This window comes from Corvus cornix, chromosome 9 (assembly GCF_000738735.6).
Source record: "Corvus cornix cornix isolate S_Up_H32 chromosome 9, ASM73873v5, whole genome shotgun sequence".
Taxonomy (NCBI): Eukaryota; Metazoa; Chordata; class Aves; order Passeriformes; family Corvidae; genus Corvus; species Corvus cornix.
The window spans coordinates 15,636,999-15,658,486 of record NC_046339.1 but is presented as its reverse complement, the minus strand read 5'-3'; the positions used below and the strand labels follow the sequence as shown (position 1 = coordinate 15,658,486).

The 21,488-nt window shown below is 43.0% G+C and overlaps 1 long non-coding RNA gene across 1 annotated transcript in view; it reads right to left on the bottom strand.

The window, feature by feature from the left end:
• Nucleotides 1-2,759: 2,759 nt before the first annotated feature.
• Nucleotides 2,760-21,488, bottom strand: part of LOC104693442 — a 35,735-nt gene continuing 17,006 nt past the window's right edge. The window contains exons 6-8 of the long non-coding RNA XR_002046957.3: nt 10,248-10,329; nt 9,382-9,477; nt 2,760-4,082 (exon numbers count right to left, since the gene is read on the bottom strand). This is a non-coding gene — a long non-coding RNA (uncharacterized LOC104693442). The remainder of the gene's footprint in view (nt 4,083-9,381; nt 9,478-10,247; nt 10,330-21,488) is intronic.

The window sequence follows — 21,488 nt, the reverse complement described above, 5'->3', positions numbered from 1 at the left end:
TTTACTATTCCTAAAACCTTAGCTATGATGATTTTTTCCTTTTTCCAAGTGGCTGCTGTTTTCTGTCTCGCTGCATTTTTGCTTTCTCTTTTGTTTTCGCTCGCTCCCGTGTTGGAATTGCCAGGGTTGCTGGGGCCGTGTGGGCTGCTTATGCCTGCGCGCTCTTCCCGGGGTCGCGCAGGCCGGGCTGGGCCACTCAGCTCCCCGTGCGCTGCCGCCTCTGCTCTCAGCTGCACAGCCACTGCCTGGGGCTGCACCCATGTCTCAGCCGGGCCCCCGAGTGACGACCCCCCGCGCCCTGCTCCAGCACTCATTTCGGCTGGGTGCGGGCTCCGCTCCGCTGCCAGCCACCACCGCCAGCTGCTGCCTGCGCGCCGCCCCTCTCGGTCGGGCGTTCACGGGGCTCGCTCCACCACGCGCTGCGCGGGGCCGGGCGGGCACTGCTGGGTCACCCTGCTTCCACTACTGCTGGGTCACCCTGCTTCCACTGCTGCTGGGTCACCCTGCTCCCGCCGCGCCTCGCTGAGCTGCCGACACTGCAGCTTGCATTACTCCGCCCATGCGCGGGAACTGCCTCGCGTTGCTCAGAGAGCGCTCGGTCCACGTGGGCGAGGCCGCACGGTCTCTGAGGCAGGCTTCCCTTCTCCAGGACACAGCTGACATTGTTCAACAGTCTCGGTAATTAAATAATATTCATGAAAATATTCTTCCATCGTCATGTATTTTGACTCAGAAATTGTGTCCAAACGGTCTTCCAAAAGTCTTTGGTAAGAATCAAATCCCAAGAAACGTAGAAAAAGTTCTTAAACAACCATGCCAGGAAATGTTTCAGTTGCTTTTGAGCTTGAATTAAACTAAAATTTACAAATCGTTGTTCAAGAATCTTTTCAAGTTTAAGATAAATGTCCATATGAGGCTCTGAGAGCCGAGAGTCTTTCCACGGTTCCTCCATAGTATAGAGATGGAACAGCAAAACAAATACAAGAAGAGAAATCCAGAGTTTACTCACAAATCAGTCCCTGTCCTTAGGGATCGGGGATTGTTCTGCTCACATTATCCACCATTTGTTACGGCAGGGATACTGCAACACGTGTATCAGACAAGGAGGCCCGTGGAAAAGAAATAGCTATGGACCGATTCTTGATAGATGTTTCAGAGATGTTTATTTCTCCAGCCGCATGGCTGGGGCTCTGCCCAGGAACTGCAGCAATCACGGGACCCGAGGGTCCTTGCCCATGCAGGGAAACACAAAACAACCAATGGGGAATGAGGCTGAGCAGGGGCAGGGAAACCCCGTGTCTACCCCCCAGGGCCCCTCTCCCAGGGCCACATGGCAGGGGGGAAGGGACCCCGACATAATATGTCCAGTCTATAGGAGAAATTAAAATGCCCAGACACCCTTTTTTTTGATGGTAATTTAAGCATTCCAACAGGTGTAGGTGTTTTTATGTGAGTTTCATACTTAATCAGTTAGGATCCGATGTGGGGGAACCACCTAAGGACTAGAGGGGCTGACCAGCTCTTTACCATCACTACAACAAGAAAGCCCAGAGGTTGCTCATGTTGCAGCCTCTGAAATGAGCAAAGGCTGCTGACTTTCCTGTCAACAAAGGCTCCAAGCACTTCTGGGCAGGGAAGATTAGTAATGATGACAGCACAACGTGTAATTTAATGCAGCCTGCCTTAAATGCCCTGAAAAGTCAAAAGAAAAAGCATTTTGCACTTCCCTTTCTCATGGATCACATACAGCTGCTGTGTGTCTCCAAACAGCTGCAACATTTGTCTGAGGAAGATGCAGGAATCTGTTTAGTGTCTGCATATTTGTCTGAAGAGTGCTTAACAAACCATGGGGATGATCAGCACTTTTAAAAAGTACCTTGCTCTGGGCCAACTCCTCCATGTCACACACTGCAGAGGCCTCAATCCGACGTATACTGTGATCTAAACCTAAATATGCATTAAGGATAACATATACAAGTATCCAGCAATACCCAGAAATACACTCACCACTGTGGTAAAAGGGCTCACAGCTGGGCGGGAGGCAGGGAAAAGCCAGGAGTGAGCATTTGTCCAGGCCAGCACACTGTTCCTTGAGCAGCTCTAACCAAAGCCAACCCCACAGACAGAGGAAAGCATCCCAACTATCCCAGCTGGCAAACATAATTTTTTTCCTTTTGACAAAAAAGTAAAATACCATCAATTAAAAAATATTTAAAATATCATTCAACGTTTGTTTGGGTTCATTGTTATAGCAGCACTGTGTGGCTGATGGATCCCTGGAGCAAATGAGTCGTTGCTGCTGTAGAAAGGTATTTCTGCCTGGCCATGACTTCCTGCTCTCCTGAGTGTGCTGACAGATCTAATCAGATACTTAATTGTGTTCTTTCAAAAGTGAACTGGAAAGGCATTCAATGACCAGTGAAGACATTTCCAAAGGAAAACACTCACTTTCTCCTGAAAAAAAAAATACAAAGGATTACCTCTCTTTGGAACTATGTTATTGAGAATGAATGGCTGTAAATGTGGATTGCAGATGATTTACTCTATATCCCAGGATTTGGGGGATGAGTCATATTACTGTACCAGACAATGGCTTGACAAATAAAAAAAAATCTGCTTCTATTGGGAGAAAGAAATACATAGTGGGGAAAAAGAAAGTGTTCTCCAGCACAATGATAAAAATAAATACATTTTCAAAAGAATTGTAGGACTGAATTTATTTATAGCAGAAAAAGGAAAAAAAAGAAAATGTTTTCATATCTGGATTTTTCATACTTGTTTATGTAGCTACTACATAGCATATACACATTATGTTTGCATTTTACATGTTTGTATGCATACATAACAACAGTACAATTTTGAAAACTTATGTGTTGCCTGGCATGTCCTCAAGCCCTGGATCACTTCTGGACAGAAAGAAGGCAAACCCTAGAAATCTGCTTACTTTGGATCTGGCCTCTGACACTCTTTGATGGATAACAGATAAGAGTACCATTTTTAACAGGCCTTCAGCCGAGATAAAAAAACCTATATATTAACTGCCATATTTCTGTGCTACATCAGAGAATGTAAGAGACAGGGTTTGACTGAAAAAAAAAAAATGGCCCCTTGGCATGTGCTGATATCAAGGAATATTAAGTATTTTCTTCCAGCTCACTGAGCCTTCCCAGATTTAAGGCAGACCAGTATAGCTGTCCACAGCAAGGTAATACGTAGTACAGCCCTTTCAGGAAGAAGTTGAGGAGACAGCCAGCCGGAGGAAAAATGCTGAGCTAAATTCAACACAGTATTACTGTTCATCGCTCTGCTCATTGAAACAGACTTGGAAAGGAAAGTGAATTTAAGCTCTACAGTGTGTGAAGTGTATATTAAATAAGAAGTTGAATCGAGTGACTATTTATTAGAAAGTACAGGAGATTCTGAGTAACACTATGTATCCTAAAACCAGTCTGAGTTGTAGCAATGCCAGTTCAGGCAGCCACTAAAAGCAAAACCTGGGACCTGTGTTTCAAAATGTGAAATTCAGGAAAGGAAAAAAAAAAAAAGGAGGTTAAGATGCTTATAAAAGTAGGGTCCTTAGTATGCAACTACCTGAGTTATTCTTCCCCAGAGTAAAAATTGCTATGTCATTAGAAGTAATAAAGACTTGTGGAAAACTGCCAGCCATGCTTTGCTCAGGGTAAAGAAAAGCAATGCAGAATTATACTCCATCTTTCACCAGATTGCTTCAACTCTTTTACTTAACTAGAAGTCCATCATAATATTACAGAATACTTCAAAAATGTAATTAGTTTCCAGAAATAAATTAGCTAACAGTGAATGAATCAGACTTTTTTTTCCTGCACACACCAGGCTGATCAATCCTCAGAGATACTTGAACTTGGAAAAGTCACAACTGAAAGCAGTGTTATAGGCTTGTCAGCCCTGTACAATTTTCTCATAATCAGGTCCTGGCTTTCATTCCTTCTTCTTGCTGTCTCCAAATAGATACACGCCCACTGGCACGATACTTGTCTTGCTTTTTCAGGAGCGATGTGGAAGTATAGCAGAGTTGTGCATGGCTGAACTGAGCTTCCAGCTCCCTTTGAAGTCAAGAGAACAGCAGACAGTGTATGTTAGAGTATTTCTTTTATTGCATTTCCCAAACCAGTGCTGCTTGAGAGCTTGCCAATGCTAAGAAGTTGTTAGTTTCTGTACAGGAGAGCAGCAGCTGCTGGGCACATGCCAATTGTTTTAAATATCAACAGCACTGCCACCTGAAGCTATCAAAAACACAGCAGAGTGAAGGAGGAAAATGCTACAAACTCATCTAAACATTTATATCCTGTGCTGCTGTGGGCAGGCTGCAATAATCACATACTCAGCCCTTCAAAACAGGGCTGACAAGAAAGTGACTCCAAACATAGCATAGCCAGGAGCGGGGTGAGTGTAAACTTCCAAGTGATTGTCCCCCTTTGGGGTTTGCTGCTGGTTTTCTACTTTACTATTGCTTTGAAATCCTCTGTGCTGTTACAGCTGAAGCAGTAACCAGCAGTTCACTTGTTAATGTCACAATTTGGGCCAGCAGTGGAAGCACCAGCTGGTTTGCTTCTGACAAAGGTTGTAAAGAAAGGGCTCTGGGCTGGGAGCACACAGCACTTCAGCTTTGATTTGGAGAGCAGTGAGGATTGCCTTTTGATGCATAACTGCTTCCATCACATGGTACGGGGCCTCCAGCGTACAAAGCTGCATCCATGATTATGGAAGTAAAACCATAGGATGGGCATAGGACTTTTGCAACACACCTGAAATGTGTTGAAGTTGTCACATCTCCATTACTGCCCAGTGGTTGCAGAGTTCTGCATTTGCTGTTTACCTTGACATATTGGGGCAATAAATACTGAGTTATCAAATGAAATTCTGAAAGATCTGCAGAAAGTAGTTGTATACTTTCATTCTCTTTTCTTCATTCTACTTGCAGTAATGAAGTCATGAAATGGTTACTTTAATCCCACTCCCATTTTGTCCCATCTTGCAAATCAAAGTAAAATGAATAGGAGATCTCACTCTAGAGCACACTTCCTGCACCTTGCACCACTGCTGTCAGACATCATCCTCCACACAGTGCCCATCACCATTTTTCAGTATGAAGTGCTCCAGTCCTGTCTAAATCTAGTCCTTCACACACACAGAAACTGAAGGAATTCAGCATTGTCTTCCAGCAAGCAGGCACTGGTGCAAGTACTGATGGCAGACAAGCAGTTCCTAAATGTCTCCAAGACCTTTCCACCAGCAGGTGTTACTGAACAAGAGAAAACAGCTGTTTGCAGTACCAGGGGCTCCTTCACACTCCAAGAACTTGCCATAGGAAATCTTGCCATAGGACATGCTGACACCTGAGAACAGGTCCAGGCAGTCACCAGCCTTCCCTGGGGCTGTCCGAGGGACACCAGAGCCTCCACGAGCTGCTAGCATGGGCAAGATGCATCTAAGACAGGCCCATCTCTGGGGAGCAAAGGCTGCCTGTTGGATCCTGCAGAAATTCCTCCTTCTCATGGTAGGAAACAGCCAAGACCACAGAGTCTCCATTTGGATAAACTGGAAGCAACGCACTAAAGATAGCTCTGAAAAGCCAAGCCCAACTATTTCAATGGCAACTTTTTTCCTGGAGTGCGGGCAGTGGCTGTTGGACCAGCACAGCTACACTGAGATACCAGGCATTTCAGATTTAGGTGCTGAACAGAAAATTTCAAAGCCTGAACATTTCTGGGGCAGGGAGAGTGGCCAAGAGAAGTTTCAGAAAGCATTTATGTGCTCAAACTTAAAGATAGGAAAATGCTACTCACCTGGGACATGCAATTCTTGGGAAAATCCAGATTTAGTTATCTTGCTTCTACTAAGTTTGAAGATGTTATTCTGACTATTTTGGGGTGGGTTTTTTTCAGAAATAAGGTCACATCTTCTATAAGAATTTAAATTATGTGTGTGCCTAATTTGTTTTGATTATCTGTGTTAAGTTATGAAAAATGGATTACACATTCAAAACTCTCCAGAGAGGCTGCAGAGTTTTATGAAGGTACAACGGATATGATGCTGCAAAAGCCAGCTGGTTTACACAATAAAAGATGATCTGAGACGAAAAGAATATTAGTTTTCCTGATCTCAGGCCTATTTTGAAATAATTATTAAAAGGCAGCTCCAACACTGTGTTAGAAAAGTGGATGGATGAGTACCAAAGACATTGTCCTGTCTTTATGAAGGCCTGTTAATAAAAGGAAAATTTTAAAAAGTGAAATATACTACAACCTAAATATCTTCCCATGCAAAAAAAAGTGTTTCAAACTTACAGACAGGCGCTGAGGTGAGGTTGGCTTTATATGTGGATGTCATAATGGTACAAAAGAAATGCTATACAGGGTAGGTGACCCATAGGTTAAGTTGGCCATTCCTTGAATAGGATTAAAAATTGAAGACGATATAGGAAATAAAAAGGGCAATGGGGGTAGAAATGCCATAAGTGAGGGTAGCAAAGCAATAAGAACAGACCATTGATACCCTGTGCACTGTTGACAGCAGCAGGGACAGAGGACTAAAATCCTCACCTGGGGCATAATGGTCCATATCTGTCATGCAGAACTCAAGTGGTGGGGGTGAGGAGTTAGGCCAATAATAATTACAATGAAGTTTAAGAGAACAAAAAGCCTTTGGACAGGCGGGGTGCAAGGGTGGGCAGTGTGGGGTGTGTCCATCCATGGCTGCACCCCCTTCCTCCAGCCCCTGTCAGAAGGGTGAGTGGGTGCTGCATGCCCCCAGCCACAGCCCCAGGTTGCACAGTCACAGCTGCTGACCCAGCCAACACACTCATCTCATTCCCAGATGGGTAGCGAAAGCCTTCATGGAGTCACTAACCCAGGAGAGAGAAGGTAAATGTGTGTTTGCATCCCATCCCCCACCATTTTTCATCCCATTTTAGGTAATTTCCAGCCATGAATGTTCAACTAATTAAGAGAAAACAAGACCTGATTTGAATTCCCAAGCTGAGACTGCAGCCTTGTCAATTTCTTCTGCTGTCAGTAATTCCCGTTTTCTTTTGTGTTTTTTTATTCCTTTATCTAGTTTGAGCTGTCTGCAGGAGGGAAAACAAGCCCACCTAGAGGCTATGTCTGAAGTATTGCCTCTAATAGTCCAGATTCAAGTCTGCTTGTTTACACTAAAACGCACCTGATCTCGTTAAAAAGGCTAACACGTGCTGCAGATAAAACCCTAACTAAAGACCTTAACTCTTTGGAAGTTTGTCTACCTTGGTGTTAAATTTAATGTGTAGTGTCTGAGGTGTGCTGCCAGTGATGGATTCAAGTTGTAATCTCAGCACGGGGGGGGGGGTTGTAATCAAGTTGTAATCTCAGTTGAGGTTTTGTCTGCATGTAAATTACTGACACTGTTAATGGCCATCAGCAAGGAACAAATAATTCTACTCAAAATGCTAGTGCCAGTTTCCTGTCTTTATCACAATCCATTCTTAGGAAAGAGTAGTAAACTGAATAAAAACAGCCTCCTCTCTCTCCCCACCCCCCCCACCCCCCGCCCCATTTATGTAGAAACATTCTTCTTGAAAGCTTTATTCCAATTAAAAGCTTTTTTTTTTCCTCTTTGCAGAGAAAAGATGTTCTACCTAGGGATGCATGTGCATTATTAGACTTGCTATTACAAAGTTATTCCATTTAAATAGGAATTTTAGGCACCAGAAATATAATTTCTACATAGAGTTGAATTCCAGAAGTACTGGCCATGTGGTCAGATACACAGCTGGACAGATTTTTGTCTCACAGCACTCACCCTGCTCACTGGCTGGGAATGCTTAAGTCCCTGCCCATCACTAACACTCCCTAGCTTGTGTCGCTGATCTGTTGTAATACAAAGGCTCACTGTCTCTCTTCATGGTCCATCAAATTTGAAGGCACCACACTGATACTACTGGAAAAATAACACCCTGCACTAATCCTGCTCACTTTGAGAAGGTTGCTCTCTGGGAGAAAGACTATTGGCATGGGTATTATGCAACTAAGTAAACCCAACTGCTGTCATTAAGTTGGTAATATTTAAAAATAATAGTCTCCAACAAAAAATAATATGTCCAGAATTTGCTACATCTTACTATATTTTCTATGCAATGTTCACAAAAGATTGCCTGGTTCAGGTAATTAATAGTGATTTGCTGAAAAATGGATTGAAAAGTTGTGTTTTATGGCAACAGTCTGAGTGGATTTCTTTGTGTGATCTGATTTCTCTGTGTGCATTTCAGCACTGCAGTGGCAGCTGAAGGATAGACTGAATTCTTAGGTGGCTGTTTTGGTACCAGCAGCCAGGCAGAATTTATTGCCTGCTGTCATCCATTAAACCATACACATTTAAATAATAGAAAGTACCTGAAGATGATTAGCAGAGTAAATTACCTAAAGTAACGCAGTTAAAATAGTTCTGCAGTAGCTCTACAGCATGTCAGTGTCACTGAGGAGAGTGTTATGAAAAGGAGTGGAGTTAATGAAATGCCACTTCATTGTCAAGTGCTGAAGCACCACAAGCGGAGGACTTGTAAGCACAAACAGTGGTGGTGGTGAAAGGCGAAACAGATGGAATTGCACCGGCAAACAGGACCTAACTGACTGTGCTGTGTGCCACCAGGCAAGGTTAGATGCCACTGAAGTTTCTCATGGTGGCAAAGCACTCCAGGTGACTCTCAAAGCCCCATTTGGCACCCGCAGCGGCCAGAAAAAAGCATGGGGAAAGAGTCATCCATGTCTGCAGTGGGCTTCCCTCTCTCTGGCAGAGTTTTTGGCCAGGATTTCGGATCATATGGGCCCTGTGGAATCCCACAGGCTCCCGTCTGCAAATCTGGCAGTATCAATTTTTTTATACTATTTGCATTGGCTACTTTGTGAAATAAAGTCCATGAAATCATGTTTCTGGGTTTATGCTGTCAGCGAAATACTGAATAATGACACAAACTGCTCCCTCTGTAACAACCTCAGGTTTCTCCAACCCAGCAGACAGTTGACACCTGCTCAAAGCTGACTTGCTTGTCTGGTGGGTAGCAGAAAACTCCCAGTGTGGTATGGAATGATTTCAGTGCTGTCCCCAAGGGGCTCTCTGAGACTCAGGGAAAACAACAAGACAGCCAGACCTTTGAAGGTGTTGGACCATGTTACCATAGCTTCCAGGAAGGGCTCAGAAACCTCTCAAGGAATCTCCCTGTTTAAGCAGCTAAAAATATTTCAACAGTCTGTCCTCTTTCAGAATAAAACTCTCCATCAACTAATGTTTGGGTACATACTTATGAAATGTGCACCACATCCCATCAGGGAGCTGACACGACCTTGTTTTTAGCATGAGAAAATTACTTACACTAACCCAATGTGGTGCAGCACCAGCAAGGAGAAGGATGAGTTCTGCAGGCTGGGAAGGAACCGTCTTGAGCTGGGCTTCAGCAGATTGTTCATTCTACAGATCAATTAAACATTAAATTGTCACAAAATGCAACACTGGCTATGCTATGTAGCCATATTCCTCAGAGCAGAATGGTGTCACTTTAAGACATAAAATTGCATAATTGTGTGCTTACTGTTCTAGCTACAACATTGACAAGCATTATATTTTATCTCCAAGGAAAAGAAAAAACGAGAGAAGTGTTCATAAATTACCCCATCAAATCAGGTAACAAGCAGCAGGAGACAAAGCAAAGAGTCTATTTTATGTACAGTAATGAAGGAAAAGCCAGAATTCCCATGGCCAGCCAAATGTCATTGATGATGAATGCAGGTAATTCTGGGGCAGGTACCCACAAACCAGGCACAGGGATTAAAAGGGCATTCCAAGATAATTAATGTAGTGTTTCATTTGTGCCTTATTTCATTTTCTTCACCTTTCAGACTTTTTATTTTTTTTAAGTTTTGTTTTTATTGAGCATTTCTGCTCTTTCTATGCCTTGAGAGACTGCTGAGACTGTGAAAAGTGACCACCTTGAAAAACTCAAATTATTTCAGTAAATTATGCACATATATTCTGTAAAGGGTCTGGGGACTTCCTGCTCACTGTAAATAGCATTTCTTGCTTTATTCCTGCAAAGCTTTACTATGCCTAGAAGCAAGAATGCTTTTGTTGTACAAGAGCAAAGTCACTCCTTGAGAAGCTGCTTGGAAACAATAATATTAAACTACAAACCAAAAAACATGTTGCCTTCCTATTTTTAATGAGAGCTTCATTTTTCTTACCTTGCCAAGCCTGCCAAAATGCTCTCAAAATTAAATGTCATTCCTGAGGCCTAGAGATGTTCAGGTTGGGTTAGAGCCAGACCTAAGTGAATCAGAAATTACAATATTTATTTAGTTGTAGAATCAGAAATAGAAATATACGAAATTTTCCAAAACCATCAAAAGTCTTTCCAGAGAGAGCATCAGACTATAGTAGTCAAAGGCAGAATATGGCCAGAGTGTATTTAAACAAAATGCAGAAAAAGCCATAGAGAAAAAAATCAAAGCTTTCCTTGAAATAGACCTTGTTTGATTAAATGCACAGCACGGTTATTTTGGCTTTAATTCATTGTGATGTTGAGATCTGAGTGGTTTAAATCTTAATGCAGATTTTCTATTGATGTGTGTTTACAGAGTTATTCACACCTTTGAGAAGTATTTTCAGGGAGATGGCAAAGTGGCCCCAAATTCAAATGTTTTTGTTACTCCACCTACTCTGTTAGCAAGTGCAAATATATGACCACAGAATCATAGAATCACAGAATGGTTTGAGTGGGAAGGGACCTTAAAGATCAACTAGTTCCACACCCCCCTGCCATGGGCAGGGACACCTTTCACCAGACCAGGTTGTTCAGAGCCCCATCCAGCCTGGCCTTGAACATTCCTAGGGATGGGGCAGCCACAGGTTCTCTGGGCAACCTGTTCCACCACCCTCATAATAAACAATTATTTCCTAATATCTAATCTAAACCTACTCTGTTTCAGCTGAAAGCCACTCCCCCTTGTCCTATCACAAGGTCATCAGCACATGCATGGCCTTCTCCGTGCTTTGCTGCCAAGGCCTGGGTGGGAGCACAATCCAGAGACCAACGTCCCATTCCCGTCTCTGCTGTGGGACCAGGTCAGGATTGTGGTGTGCTCAGGGTGCTGTGTGCATTCACCCAGACAGGAGAGGAACAAGTCAGCACCCTCCTCTGTGGAGGAGCGGAATGAACAGCAGCAGGAAATAAAACATGAAGGAGGCCAGAAGCAGCTGGGAACACTCATCTTCGCTCATGTCTTTTCACTGCACTGCGAACAAAAGCCTGGCTCCAAGAGAAGGCAAAGCTCACCAATGAGATGTAAAAACATTGATGTTTTCTGAAGGTAAAACCATTTCTAAAATCATCTAGAGTCCTGCACAGGACACTGTTGGCACTGGCACATGACATGGTGGCTCTGCGGGGGCTACTACCAGGCGAGTGACTGGCACCCCAGAGTTCCTCCTCCAGCTCCAAGAGGCTCCTTGGCTGTATAGACATGTTGGAGGTTTTCATCTCATATCTGTCCCTGCTTGGGCTGAAATGATTTTACAAGTTTTGAAAGCCCCTGTATAACCTTTATCCACAAAAGAGGCTACAACTTCCTCAAGTCCAGCAAATCCATCTATTATTCCCCTTAATATTTCGCAGCGGTCAGCTGGAGGCCCTGTCCCTGCTCTGCTGCGCAGCCTGCTCGATGCCCTCAGTACCACACAGCTTCTTGACACTGCCCTGCACGGCAACATAAATCCATGGGCTATGCTTGAAAGACATAAATCTAGAAAGAAAAGAGACATTATTGAACACCATGGGAGTGCAGAGTTTTAACTCTGTTTTTACACCCCACGTCTCCCAGGCTGTCCTGATTCTATGGCAGAAGAACAGTCTCCAGCAGCTGCAAAGCATCAGCAGATATAGAGCTGCCAGGGCTCTTTCCCCTTTCTGTTTTATGGAGGGATACATAGCTGTGCAGTGAGAAAGCAGGACGTTCATCGAGCTACTTTTGCAGAAGAATGAAGACAGCTCTCAGACAAACACTGTAACATCCAAATATTAGCAACTACCACATAACCACTACTCAGGCATGTCTCAGAAATACTCATTTAATATTGATGTTTCAAAAGAAAAGCTGAGGGTCTTTCTGTCACAGAAACAACATTTTTCAGAAGCACACAGCATCCAGAAGCGTGAACTGGAACACACAAGGGGGGTCCCCAGTGCTGCTGGCCAGGGCTGAAGGGTGCTCAGGCTCTGCTGAGTTATGTGTAACACATTAAACTCATCAGGTTCAAGGCAGTGTTCCAAAGCCCCAGGTGAGATGAAGAGCCAGTGCACCAGACATAATGCAAGCCAAGGGCTAGGTGGCTCCTACCCTGGATGCTGCCAGATTAGGTAGCAGTGGAAGCATCACTGTCCTTGACCAGCCCCCTATGAACCATGACAGGAGGAAGGGGATAGCAAACTCTATTTTCCTACGTGGAAAATCAAAGCAGAGTGAGTTACTGAGGCTTACAGGCAAGAAATCTGTGAAATAACTCAAAATGGCCACCCTATCTCTGAACTCTCCATCCTGAGACTGAAGCTGACAGCCACAAGGTCTGACTGTCACACAAGCACACAGGGACAGAAACCACAGCTCTGTGTTCAGTGCTGCCAATTGGTTTGATACAACACTTCATTTATTTTCAGAAACTGAATTTCCTAGGAAGAAATTAGCTATCGAATAGCAAGAAAGGATGATGTTCCCTCCAATCGCTTCTGGAATCTGGAGAACACTTTCTTTTTTATTTTCCCTTTTTTTTACTTTTTTTTTAATTACCCTGTCATTGTAGCTCCTTGAAGACTTACTGCTAAATATTTGAAAATCAAGAGCATATCCTTAGACCAGACTCAAATATCTTGTTTGTGCAAGACTGTGAATTACATTGGCCAAATTCCCTCTTTCTGATATAATTCAGCTGACTTTGAGTTACTCACTCATAGCAACATGAATGAGAGTAGATTCAGGTTCAGTGCTTCATTTTCCATCCACATCAGAAGTTAACTACCAGCTTTATTCCCTGATCCTCCCGAAAGGGCTGATGATGGTGGTACACAAACAAAGGCGCCTTGACATGCAAAGAGTTGGATATGTTGTTGCTAAACAAACATGCCCATGTTAACTCCAGCCTCATTAAAAATACAAGACAAACATTCATCCCAGGATCCCAGACAGGCAATTGGTTCTAAGCACCAAAAACCACACAAAACGCTCCAAAACAAACAGGAAAAAACCCTACTGTAAATCCATGGTAGGTAAACACTCAAAATTATAAACCTCAAAAAAGAACACATCTTTTCTATGTCCTGTCTAGCATGTCTTGAATCTTGGATAAAAAGATTTAAGATTCTTTTTACTCTATCCACTTTTAATAGGAAAATCCAGGTGCAGATGTGGGCTTGATTCCAGTGCCAAGATCCTTGCTGTCTTCAATAAAGTTTAATGCCGTTTAATCCAGAGAAGCAAAGAGCTCTAAGATACCAGCAGTAGAGATTCAGAATCCTAATTAATTTTCTGTTGGTCAGTTGTCACAGAGATTCCCTCAGTTGTCCTTTTGCTAATATGATTTTAAAAATATTAAATGTAATAAACTGTGGATAACTGCAGATAAATCAGTTGCAATTCTTGGTGAAATAATTAATATTTATATAAGAAAATAGAATATATCCAACCAGAATTATGTTGTCATCTCCTCCCTCCCCTCGCTTCATCCCTGCCCATGAGATTGTTCTATCATTAATAAAGGGATAACCATAAATGTATGGAAACACCACTGGCTGAGCCTGTCTCGCCATATACTGGTGTTTGGGAACTGAAAGCAGAAGCAGATGTTCTCACCCTGACAGCAAATCCACAGGGAGACATGACACAGGGACCTTTCCACCACAGGAGGAGAAACAATTTTGGGTGGTTTATGAAGATGAGCAGTTGATTTGAATTTCATAGAATCACAGAATGGCCTGGGTTGGAAGGGACCTTAAAGATCACCCAGTTTCAAACCCCCTGCCATGGGCAGGGACACCTTCCACTAGCCCCGGTTGCTCAGAGCCCCATCCAGCCTGGCCTTGAACACTTCCTGGGATGAGCCAGTGACACTATTTTCCAGGAAGCAAGTGCAAGCCAGATTCCCCTCGGCCTGGAAGGAGTAATTGGCAGAGAAGCTATTGATTACTGCACATGCAGCAGCCTCCGCCCTCCCACAGTCCCACACCGGGGCCACACCCCCAGGCTACCCAGGGTCTGAGTAAGCAGCAGCAAAATGGCCTCAGTGGGACATGCAGTGAAGACACCAAGAAATGCAGCAGCCCAAGATGAGGAAAAGCTAACTGGCACATTAACTATTGTAGCTGGCAGGAGGTCTGGGGGTTTTATAGCCAAATTCTAAGCATAGGGAGAAACAGCCTTTCCTGGGTGGCTGTGCAAGAGGCTGTCCCGAAGGGATGAAGATGTCTGAAATCCCTCCAGGTTGTGCCTCTCACCCATTTGGGGCGAGCAGCAGCTGGCTGCCTTTATGAGGCTCAAAGCAGGGTCCCAGGGCAGGCAGGGGCTGGCTACGTGCTCAGCACACCCCAGGCAGCTCCTGTGTCCTGGACCCACCCACAGTGATACCAACATTTTCAGAAGCCCTTTGTTTCTAGGAGCACAGACCACACACTGCTTGCTGTATTTCCTTCTGGACTAGGGTGAAATTCTGATTGAGAAAAACACTGACAGGAACTCAGATAATGCATCACAAATTCAATATATTCAATACAAATGAACAAATACCAGAATTTCTGACCTCTAGCCACAATATCACTTTTGTAATATGATGACACCCTACCAAGCTACTTCCTCCTGGTTCAAGAGCCAAATGCTATTTGCTGAAAGCCAGTTCAGTTTGTCTGAACTTAATAAAATATCCTTCTGCAACACAGCATAAGGATTTTCTTCTGAAAGAAATTAATAAACATTTGACAACTTAAACAAACTGAACCCTGCTGAAACCCTTTGAGGCTCAAACATATTGCTTTTTCTTACTTCCCCCCAAATTACAGATTTTAATGAATGGCAGGAGTAGACCATGTTATACAAGGGATTGTTATTAAGTAGATTTGGGGAAATACTAAGTGTCCAGTGTCTGCCTGCTCACTAAAACTGTTCCATTGCATTGATGGGTTTCACCAATATCACTTTCACTCCCATTTAAAGATACCTGAGACAAAATGAGTTCCAGTGAAGGTACAAGTGCTGATAGTTATTATATGGTATTCCAAGCCATGAGCAAAGCAAGAACAAGAGATTTTATGCACAGGTTGCCTGCAGAGCTGGAAAAAACAGCTGAGACAGTGGCAGTCCCGCAGCCCATGGCTACAGCCATTCTCTGCCGTGGGGATTTGGATCTTCAGATGATCTTAATTTTCAAATGTTCAGCTCTTGAATTTGCTCCATCTTCTGCTCTCTACCTTTCTCAGAAGGCTGAAGAGAAAGTTTTTTCAAAGATCAAGAGACTACCAATAGTGTCATAATTAATTTGGCAATAATATTCAAACTATTGCAATGTGGTTTTAAAAGAAGTTTTTTATAACGGTTTTCTATGTGAAAACAGAGCCAGTAGCCAAGCAAAAGGCAATTACTATACAAGCTGATTTCCACTACTGCAGCAAAGAAGCAGCACCTTCTCCTTATTTATGTACATTAAATGACATGGTCAAAAATAATAATAATTAAAAAGTCAAAAAGCCCATTACATAACTAATTTCAGGAATGATGTTGGGCTGTGAGGTTTTTCTAATAATGCAGTCTCTCACAAAGATGAGTTTTAACCCAGCCTCATGTAAATGCTGAGCTTTTTTTTAATGACCATAGTAGTGGGGCAGCCCCTGAGTGAGGTGACACTTGAGTGCAGTTGGGTTACCCAGGAGTTACTCTAATCACTTAGAATTCTAATTTTAATTAATAAAATAATTCTAATCACTTAGAAAAATGCCTTTAAGACTCCCTTTTCCCAAAAAGAATGGTATCGGTACAGACTGTGAACTTCACTTCTCTCCCTGTCAAAGGGAGGAATTAATCTGTAGGTGACAGAAATAAATGTTTTCAGATTACTGAAACAATTATACACAAGGAGAAAATAATTCATTTTGAGGTTTTACTTAAGAGACAAAACCCATTAAAATATGGTCTTTTCCCCACTGATGTCTGCAGCATTCTGCCAGAGCTTTCAATGTCAGCAGGGCTGTGCCTCTCTTTCTTGTAAGGAAAGACTCACTCTGTGATGATTACAAATGGAAAGACTGAATAGTACATCCTGCTAAGAAAGTCCCGTGACTGGGAAAAATTCCTCACATCTCCTGCTGCTGCTTTCCCCATCATCATTGGGGCTATTTGATGCCATGGTGGCGCTTGCAGGGCGGCCGGTGCTGCAGGGACAGGCCCTGCTGCTCCCAGCGCCAGGGCCAGAGCTGTAATTGGAAAGAGAAGAGGAGGTTAACACAGACACATCAGAATGGAGGGCTAAAGGCAGCAAGAGACAAACCCTTGCGGTGATGGAGTTATCACAGCTTGGCTCTTTCCCGATTGTAATTTCCTGCAGACATACAGAGAGAGTGGGAAAAATCAACTTGTATGTGTTCCAGTTAAAACCACTGTCATGGTCTGTATGCCTTTCAAGATGAAAAAGTAAACCCCAGAGTATCAGTATCTGAATCCAGGGATGGATTTTCCTCCTAATTGCACAAAACCTCCAGAGCTGCAATTAGTCCTGAGAGCATCTCTGTTTTCTTGGTCCCACCTAAGGATTCAGCAGCATTCAATATCAATGCACATTGAGCACCTCACCTCACCATGTTCCGTTTGGGCTCAGTGATAGCAACCCCCCCCCCGCCCCATGCTGGGGGGAACTGGGATAAGCTCTCAAAGGAGTTATGAATCTCTGTTAAGCTAACTTCCTTCTCTACAGAGTTTTCAAATAATCACTGTTTTAAACATGGTATTTCACCAAGAGTCCTTTGCAGCAATCTAGTGCACTAAAACCTATCACCAGATGAGAATTATCAGCAAAATGCACTGAAGTGTAAGAACCAGGCGACTTAGTTACTTTGAGAGCTGACAGGGAAGGAAAGTGAAGATGCAGGTGAGTGAGTGACTTGCCTGGCTCTCAGGGGCCAGAGGTGAAACCGTGAGAAATCAGGTGCTAGGGGAATAAAAGGAAGCACTGAAAATTCCACTGCCTTGACATGTGGGCAAGGATGACTGAAATGCCTTCTTTCATTTTGATGTCACTTTTCTGGGCAACCGATGTTTATATGTTTAGGAACAGAAGAGTCATAAGACACTGTTTTTTCTCAGGAGGAAACAAGTCTAATTCACAACAGAAATCTTTCTCTGTATTTTCACCATAGTGACAAAGTGACTCCTCTCTTTTCATTAACAATATTGTACTTGTCAAGCAAAAGTCAAGTCAATAACTAATAGCTTCTTGAAACATAGGATATTGACATGTGAGGCCTTTGCTTTCAGTTAATGGAAACAGGCCATCATGAGAAAACTTGACTGTACCCTCCTGGTCTCACTCACCTCAGAAACTGATGAAAGACAGAAATCAGGGTGAGTGGGAATTCTGTATGGCAGGCTGAGTCCCTGTGGTCTTGCAGGATAGAAGACAAATTTATTTATTGTATTCTTGCAGCATTTTGCAGCATTTATTTGCAGCATTTTGCCTGCTCCCTATAAATTTACTTTTGTTCATTCATGCTTACCCACTAATAGCCAAAATTTACCACCAAGGCTTATGTAAAGGTTTGCTATAAAGAATTAAAGGTACACATGAAAAAGGGGTAAAACAGTATTTTCCAATTGCTGCAGATATTCCATTCCAGTGCTTCCTAAGAAGAGCCACTTTCAGGCTTATCAAAATGGCATAGAAATGGTTTCATCAGTGTGCTAGTGCTCCTTCAGTCACACTCTGACCTTGGGCAGGTAATTTATCTGCTCTGTGCTTCAGTTTTTCCTTCTACAGAAAGGAGGAATTGAATTTTACCTTATAGGGGCATGGTGTGAAGCTGCAGTTTTAAGGCTGACAGGAGCAGACCTAATAAAGGGAGAAGATACAAGACCCTGAGACAGATCCAGCTCTTGGGTTCATTTCCCAGGACTTTGCCATTACAGTGCAAGGCCAAAAGAATTTATTTTTTAAAAAAAAATTTAAAAATAACAATAGGTAAGTCTTCATGAAAGTTAAACATGAGATTAGCTGCCTGTCAAAGTCATAACATTAAATTTAAAACTTCTAAATTACGAGAGCTTTCAGATCAAAGTGCTACACTGTAGCTCAAACAGAACAGAAATTAAAAGGCGTTTATATCCAACTGCCCTCCTGCCAACCTCTCCCATGCAGGCTGGGCTCAGCTTCCAGTCAGCAGCTGCAGTGAACACCATGATTTTCTAAGCTGCAACAAACTCTGCTCAGGAACCTCCCAGCAGCTGAGCAGGTCCCTGTGATATCACCTCCACACTGCAGTTGCCACCCCAGCAGAGCTGCAGTCCCTGCCCCATTGTGGCGTGTCCAGAGCACTCCCATCCAGCAGGGATAACAACTGGGGACTGCCAGCACATAAAAATCCAACTGCATTGCTCTGGCCAGCCTGGTCTGTCTGCTCACTGATGGATAGATCAATGCACTCCCCACAGGAAAGGCGAGGGGCAAGAAATATGAACTGGGTTCAATCCAGAGAGACCTTGCTCATGGCAGCTGCTGACTGGGGCCCATACCTCCATCAGGAGCACACGCATATGTCCACTTTCCCACCCTGCAGCCAGGGAAACAAAATGACTCTGGGACATCTGTCAAACCCTTGCCCTCCTCTCTGCTTCTCTGGAGGACTTCTTTTTTGTAGGTTTTATTTCTTGTTTGGCTTCTATTAAAAAAATTCATTGATTAAAGTAAAAAAATGATTAAATCTTCTTTACTTTCTCTAAACACCAAGTCTAGTTCTTGAAACTGCATTTTAAAAGGCAAGAGACCCTCAAGATGGGTCCTGCAGGGGTGGGACATGTCGTCTGACAAGGCAAAGGGCAGCCAAGGGCAGCTGCACATGCCAGAGGGGATGTGGCTCTGGCACAGAGCAGCCAGTGGGACTGCACAGCTTTCCTGCTGCACTTCCGGCAGGGAAGGCTCCTGAAGGGCCCTCCAACAGCGGCTCTTGGGATGTGCAGGGCCACAGATCCGAGCTGTTTGCTGCTCCTCTCGCCATCCCTCTCCTCTCCACTCTCCGGGTGACCAAGTGGATCGTCTGAAACAACTTGTCCCAAAAGATTCATTTATGGCTTTTTCTCAGGCAGCATTGCTTGCTAGATATTATTTCTGGTAATTTGGCCTTTTGGCTGCTTGATATGCCAGAAAATTAACATTTTTCTACTCTTTTTTTCCTGCTTTTGAGTTGTTGTATTTATTCAAGATGAAAGCCAGATGTTACATTACTAAGAGAACTGTCTTTCCTAAAGGGAAACATTCATCAGGGCAGAATCAGACGTTATAGCTTTGCTGTGAATTATTTAAATTCCTTTTTTTTTTCTTTCTGAACAGGAAATCCAAGAAGATGTATTTGAAAGCAATAATATTGTGACTGCAGAATAAAAGCCATTTACCCTAATCCCTTTAAAAGCTGGTAATAGGGATTTAAAAGTACTGAAGTTTAAAAATGTTTAAATTTGAAGGAAAGACAAATATAAACCCAAAATATTGGGGGAAAAAAAGAATGTTTGGATAATTTATGTAGCAAATACTTTACAAATCCAACAACAGATAAATACTATCAAACCAGCTGGATTTTTTTTCTTATACCCAGTGGCAACTGTTTCCTACCGAGGCTCTTCTCCCTAAGCCAGGGTTTTAGCACGAATGGACCTAAATGATATTTTGCTTTATGCTGAAAAAAGACACATCCTACAGAACATCTCCTCTGATATTGTGCTGGATGGGTACACTGTGATTATTTTCATAGGCAACGTGGGATGGGAGGACTTGGGAACAAGTCATTTGTGCAAAGATCAACTTCCCCATGGTGCTGCCCAGGTGAGTTCTTGGGCTGTTTCTGACACCTGGCTTTGGCACTTGTGGAGCTGTGCTGGCTGTGACTCCTGCTCCAGTGCCGGAGGTGGGAAAGGCTCAGTCAGTGCCTATTTTTCCTCTCCTCGAATTTCTCTTCACAATGGCTGGAATGACACCCATAGGAAGAACAGTGGAGAAGGAAAATGCAGTGTTTTCTCCATATTGAAATTCAACAGCAAATAAAAAAACCACTTTTTTGTGGAAAAAAAAAATAGACTTTGCAACTGACTGATGGCCACCATATTCCCCTGTGAGCTGGGGCAAGAGCAGCCTTATGCATTGCCCCACCCCTTGACCCTGCTGTTATGGGCATGTTGCTCACACTTACTTGTGATCGCCATCCTTTCTAGTGCCAAACATGGCTTTGAAATCTAACTTTAGGAGCATAACTTTTTAAACAAAGATCCAAGCTTTTCACACATCCAAATGAACACTTTGAAAACATCCATCCCATGTATAAGGTATAATCTTTAATATTTAAATAAATTATGTATATATCAGATATTTCTAATACCAAATATTAATAAAAATAATCATAATCCTGAAATCTCACCCAGTTTTGGAAAACCTGTTAAAGTAGTAATGAAATTATCGACGTGTATAGAATGTTATATCTTTATTATTAAATATTTCCATTATGCCATTTCTGGAATATTTTTAGAATTAATATAATCTGTTGTAATGAAAAGAAGAGTACTGGCATAGCTATTTGATAGAATGTGTTCCAGTTGAATGAGCTAATTAGCTTTTAATAATGAGATCCAGCCCATGGACTTACAAAGCAAGCTACTGGAGCCTAATGATTTCAAAAGCTATCACATTTACAAGTTAATGCCGTATAAATTATTCATGAGCGTCTTTTAAATAAGTGTAATAAGTTATTTGCAGGGCTAGTGTTGCCTTAAAATGAGGTTCTTCTGAAAAGTGCCTTTAGAAACAGAGCTTTTTTCGTGACCCCATATCCGCCCTGTTATTTGGTATTTTCACATGAAATTGCAGAAGATTGGAAGTTGAAGGTCATTCACCAGCTCAGATTTCCTTCAGCCCACATCTCTGCTAAGCCCTGACAATCCCCATGGTTTAGGAGTGAGCAGAGGCATCAGAGTCACTCAGGGCAGTATTCAGCTTTTCTTATTCCCTCTCTTAATGGCAGATAGTTGCTGCCCATGCCTCCCTCAATACAGAAACCAATTCCAGGGAAACATCCCAATGTTGAAGCCAGGAGAGCTGCACAGAGGCATCAGCAACACCCTTCTTTGTCACCCAGCCCTGTCTTTCATGGGCAGGTTCTGGCTCATCCAGCAGATTGAGATACCTGCCCCTGAGTGCAA